Raw genomic sequence first — 5,620 nt, forward strand, 5'->3', positions numbered from 1 at the left:
TAGCTGTGCCCTGTCCCCAGAGGTGGAGTCTACAGAGACAGGCAGGACTCCTTGAGCTGCTTTGAGCTCCACCCAGTTCGAGCTTCCCAGCGGCTTTGTTTACCTACTTAAGCCTCAGCAATGGCAGGTGCCCCTCCCCCAGCCTCACGGCTGCCTTGCCGTTAGATTGCAGACTGCTGTTCTAGCAATGAGGGAGGCTCCGTAGGCATGGGACTCCCCCAGCCAGGTGTGGGATATAATCTCCTGGTGTGCCCGTTTGCTAAGATCCTTGGTAAAGCACAGTATTGTGGTGGGAGTTACCCGATTTTCCAGGTGTTGTGTGTCTCAGTTCCCCTGGCTAGGAAAAGGAATTCCCTTCCCCCTTGCACTTCCCAGGTGAGGTGATGCCTCGCCCTGCTTCAGCTCTCGCTGGTGGGGCTGCAGCAGCTGACCAGCACCGATTGACCCACACTCCCTAGTGAGATGAACCCAGTACCTCAGTTGAAAATGCAGAAATCACCTGTCTTCTGTGTCGCTCTCGCTGGGAGTTGGAGACTGGAGCCTATTCAGCCATCTTGCTCCACCCTCGAAGGCTGTACCTTTATGCCTAGAATGTGAATCACTTGTCTCACATTCCAAAGCCCTCCCTGGCCCTAGTCCCAGCTATATGTGAGTCCTGTGTTTGTCTCTCACCTGAGAGGATTGTGGTACTTGAGGTATTGGGGGATATTGGGGGATTCACATGATCTCTAAATCATTCCTTGTCTGCCCTATTATTTGATCACTCTGTACTTCCTACTTTTGGCCATGGGGCCCTGGAATTTCTTCCTTGGCTCTGCAGTAGCCACTGCTAACATGGAGATGGGAAGATGGCTTCCTAGCTTGGAAGTCAGTGGATGTGAGCTGTGGTCTGATTCTGTCACTGTAGAGAGCTATAGCCCTGGGAAATTTACTTTTTCCAGACATCAGTTTTCTAATAAATAAAATGAATATGTTGAATGTAATATATGTTAGGGACATGAATAATGATGAATAATGTTGTACACTCTTAATGTAATAACCTGAAAAGAAGAACTGGAGGGCACATCTGCCAAGGTTTCTCATGATCTGAGTAAGGTGACTGTGGTATAGAATTTTTTGGCTTTCACATTGTTGTTATTATCAGAGCTTTTGTTTATCCAGGTCACCACAACTCTGAGCTTTGTGTCTATCTCTGTACAACACCAACTTGAAGGAGCAGAAAATACAGGAGGTGGTAAAGCAGACAACCATTGAGATATCTGGTAGAGGACCAAGTGAAGTGGACAGGAATATGCAAGGAAGAGCCTGATCATTGTTGAAATTATCAGGGACCATATGTTATTCTTGTAACATATGTTATATGTAAACTTGACAGTCAAATGAAGCTTTGAAGAGTAGAATGTCTCTAAATTAAGGGATTTTTCAGATGTTAGAATTTTTGGCAATTTTAGATGAGGCTTAGTTGGATAAGACTGGAGAACTATCTGAGGTCAGCATTGATTGAATCAAGCAGCTGAATTCAAAACTTGGGGATATGAGCTTAATGGGATAATTGTTATTCAACAACAAGCCCTGGGCATCTACTTAAACCTGTTTATGTGAATTTCTCCAGGTCACACATATTATAGAATATCTAATACTAGAAACTGGTTTCTGAACTTCCTGTCTAATGCACTTGCCACTGGACAAATCTCACCCAATGCATTTCCCACTAACTTGCGTCTTCTGTGTTTGAAGACCTTGCAGAAATATTGACCAAACTGAAAATTAATTTTTACTCTTTTCTGAGAACTGTAGGGGAGAGTGATGTATTGGTGATGGTGTCAGTGAAAGCATATGTCCTGAGCTCCCAACTGCTACATCACTGAATTTTACCAGCCTGCCTTTCTCTGCAATGTCACTTTGTACTTCCATGTGAGATGATAACCACGGTTTTTCCCAATAATTCTGTTCTCTTCCCACACACTTTCTTCCTGGCTGGCATCCCAGGATTGACTGCCGCCCACATTTGGATCTCACTTCCCTTTTGCTTTATGTTTTCCCTGTCATTGCCTGGGAATGGTGTCCTGCTTTTTCTCATCGGGACAGAATGCAGGCCTTCACCAGCCCATGTTTCTTTTTCTTGCCATGCTCTCCTTTGTCGACTTGGTCCTCTCTCTCTCCACACTGCCTAAGATGCTGGCTATTTTCTGGTTTGATGCTACAGCCATAGCTCCTTACTCCTGTCTTTCCCAGATGTTCTTCACCCATGCATTCTCTGCCATGGAGTCAGGGGTGCTAGTCGTCATGGCCCTGGACTGCTTTGTGGCCATGCATTATGCAACCATCCTTACACATGTTGTTGTTGCCAAGATTGGAGGCCTGGTGGTGTTGGGAGTGATGGGATTGACCATCTCCTTTCCAAGCTTGGCTCATAGGCTGCCCTACTGTGGCTCTCACACACAACTACCTATACCTACTGTGAGCATAGGGCAGTGGTGAAACTGGCCTGTGGGGCCACCACTGTGGACAACCTCTATGCCTTTGCCATGGCAATCCTTCTTGGTGTGGGGGATGTGGCCTTTATTACCTATTCTTATGGGCAGATTGTGAGGACTGTAATGCATTTTCCTTCACCTAAGGCACGTGCTAAAGCAGGCGGCACATGTATAGCCCATGTCTGTGTCATCCTCTTCTTCTATGGACCTGGCTTTCTTTCTGTGGTTGTGTAGAGCTTTGGACCATCCACAGCTTCTGCTGCAAAGGTCATCTTTGCCAATCTCCACTTGCTCTTTCCCCCGGCACTGGATCCCTTTGTCTATGGCATGAAGACCAAGCAGATCTGGGAGTGGCTGTTGATGATTCTGAGCTCCAAGTGGGTTGAGCCTACCTCAGTGTAGTTATCATCAGCTGGACTTCAGGGGCCCAGGTGGTCCTCCCTCACTAGGTGAAAGCCCCATAGTCCAGGTCATGTGGAGAGAGTAAAAAGAAAGCAGGGAAAGTTATCCTAGGTGTTTGGAAGTTAGGAAATCTCTTCTGAGGCCTATGGTATTTATATATTGGGATGGAAAACTATTAGAAGGGCTGGGGTATCTCAACTGATCAATAAGCAGGAAATCTTTCTGATACCTTTCTCTTCTGAAAGTTTATTATTTGTGTTGATAAGATAAATGCATCAGGTAATATGATGGATCTGAATTCAAGTGTTTTAGGAGATCAGAAAGAGATGAGCTGGACATAGGAAAAAATGGGGCACCTCCCACCACCATAGAGCTCACTCACAGCCAGTCCATGGGAAGAGACTGGCCTCTGTACCACCTACTTAGCTTCAGAGAAAGAAGGGTGACTAACTATGGAGATAATCTTGAGTTCAAATTTATGAGAGAAATACTTTAAAATATTCATGTTCCATATGACTAGAATTGCAGATTAAGGTTGTTTTCTCTATTTCCAGTACTTTTTCATTCTATTTTTGAGATGAATGACCCTCTATGATATCTGTAGTTTTATTTCTTCATTTTTAGTCTCAGCTGCAAGACTTGGAGTTAATCATACTTGTAAGTTTATTGCATGCAACGATTGTTGTTCTGATTCTTGTTCTGTTTATTTATTTTCTGTCTTCATTTCTTACTCTCTTGTTCATTTCCTTCCCAGTTCCTACCATTAATGTGTTTGTGTTATGCTCTTATGTATTTGCATATCCTTGAAACATATTAGTATTGTTTGAGTGTTATATATTCCTAATATACATAAATGCTTTTCTTTATTTCCTCAAATGTTTATGCTCCCTCCAGGTGGGTTGTCCAGGCTCCTCCTAATAGAAATGCTTTTCCCTGCCCTTATTCTTGCTGTTTCTACTCATTTTGAACCTCAGTTCAAACCTCATCTCCTTAGAAAAGATTCTTTTAATTACATTAAGTCATTTGTTTTCTGATCTCAGGGTTCTGTGTGTTTCTTTTATTATTCATTATAATTTATAATTATAATTTTTTTTTGTTGGAAAAATAATCTCTGTTTACATTCTTACTAGATAGTGACTTCTACCATATTCTTAAAATAGTTCTTGGCATATAATATGCTGTCAATAAACATGTGTTAATAAATAAGTTTCATTATTTTAATGGACTGTGTTACTAGCGTATTTCTTCTTTAGTCATATTAACATAGTATGTGCTTTTGAATAAATGACTATGTATACTTTTATGACAGTGGACATTCAACATATTTTTGTTAAAGAAATGAAAAAACATTGCTGCAACAATCACTATTAACACTATTTTCTTTACTACCATCATCACCGCAAACATCACCTTAACTTAGTCTTTGCAAAAGTTATAATTTCAAATGGCGGTATTTTGGATGTTGTGCAGGGGCATTGGAGGGCATAGTTACTATTATAAGACAGAATCACTGCTATAAGGGCTCAGAGGTCTCTAAGTGCTCTGGGCAAACTAGCTCTGAAGAATTCTATCCTGAACATATTGTATTAGTGAGAAATCTTGATAACAAAGGTAGCTCCTGTGTGTTCAGCTCTTACTACATGGTACCTTGAATCCTTGAAGTAAAAACTTTGCAGATACACTCTTTCATTTAATGCTGACAAAATGCAAATGAAGCTGGTGCTATAATTAATCCTATTTTATGTCTGATGCAATGTTATGCTTCTTAATAAGTGGTGATAATTTATTTTTTCAGATCTCTTCTACCTTTGGCATGGTGGTGAGTTCAGTGTCTTTGTTCTGAAATACAATTTTCAGTTCTTTCCTGTAAAAGCAGACAAACAAACAAATCAGCGAAGACTGGTGCTTCTTTGAGGTTCATGCCATTCATTCATATCATCCTCTACCACTCCTGGTTACTGTTATCTCTCCTCTACTTGCCTTCATCAAATGATGACATGGTCAAAATCTTCTCTGTTTTTTTTTTTTTTTTTTTTTGCCACCCATGACCCTGGAGGGAGACATCAGTATTTATGTGGCTAATCCATTGAACAGTCTATCTTTTCATATTCTCAATTTCTTTATTCCCAAAGATACCTACCTCATCTACCCATTCTCATTACACATCCTTGAACCTCTGTAGAGATCACTGAATTTTCTTCCTCAAAGATCTCCTGCCATCTATGCTTAGCCTTGGCCTCTCCATTTTTGTAAGATGTCATTTTGTTGATGAGATTTTGATGATATCTCAATCCTCTGCTTAAAATCTTTCATGGATTTCCATGGCCCTTAAACATGGCCCAAAAAACCCAGTATGTTCGGGCTCCTGCTTACACTCCAGGCTCAGTCCTGAGTACTACAGTCTCCAATTTTAAAAATTCTTTCAGATCTTTGAAAATACCGGAGTCCCTTTTCTTCTGCTCATGTTTTGTGCACGGAGCCTATCTCCATATCGCCCTTCACTTTAACCCGGGTCTTTAAGACCCAAGTCTTCTGGTCACTAACTTAAATTAAGCCACTTTAAGACCCAAGTCTTCTGGTCACTAACTTAAATTGTAGAGGGATTTCCTGAACTCCCCATACTGGAGAAGTCCTTTCATTATATGCTTTTAAGACATTATAGTTTTAATATATAACACTTATAATTGTAATTAATTCTATGATCATGTACTTAACCTATATCATCCCAAGATCCATGAGAA

General features: G+C 41.2%; 1 pseudogene; it reads left to right on the forward strand.

The window, feature by feature from the left end:
- The first annotated feature begins 1,919 nt into the window (after window positions 1-1,919).
- On the forward strand, window positions 1,920-2,879 carry LOC126936467 (olfactory receptor 52K1-like; annotated as a pseudogene).
- Window positions 2,880-5,620: the final 2,741 nt, after the last annotated feature.

This window comes from Macaca thibetana, chromosome 14 (genome assembly GCF_024542745.1).
Source record: "Macaca thibetana thibetana isolate TM-01 chromosome 14, ASM2454274v1, whole genome shotgun sequence".
Lineage (NCBI taxonomy): Eukaryota > Metazoa > Chordata > Mammalia > Primates > Cercopithecidae > Macaca > Macaca thibetana.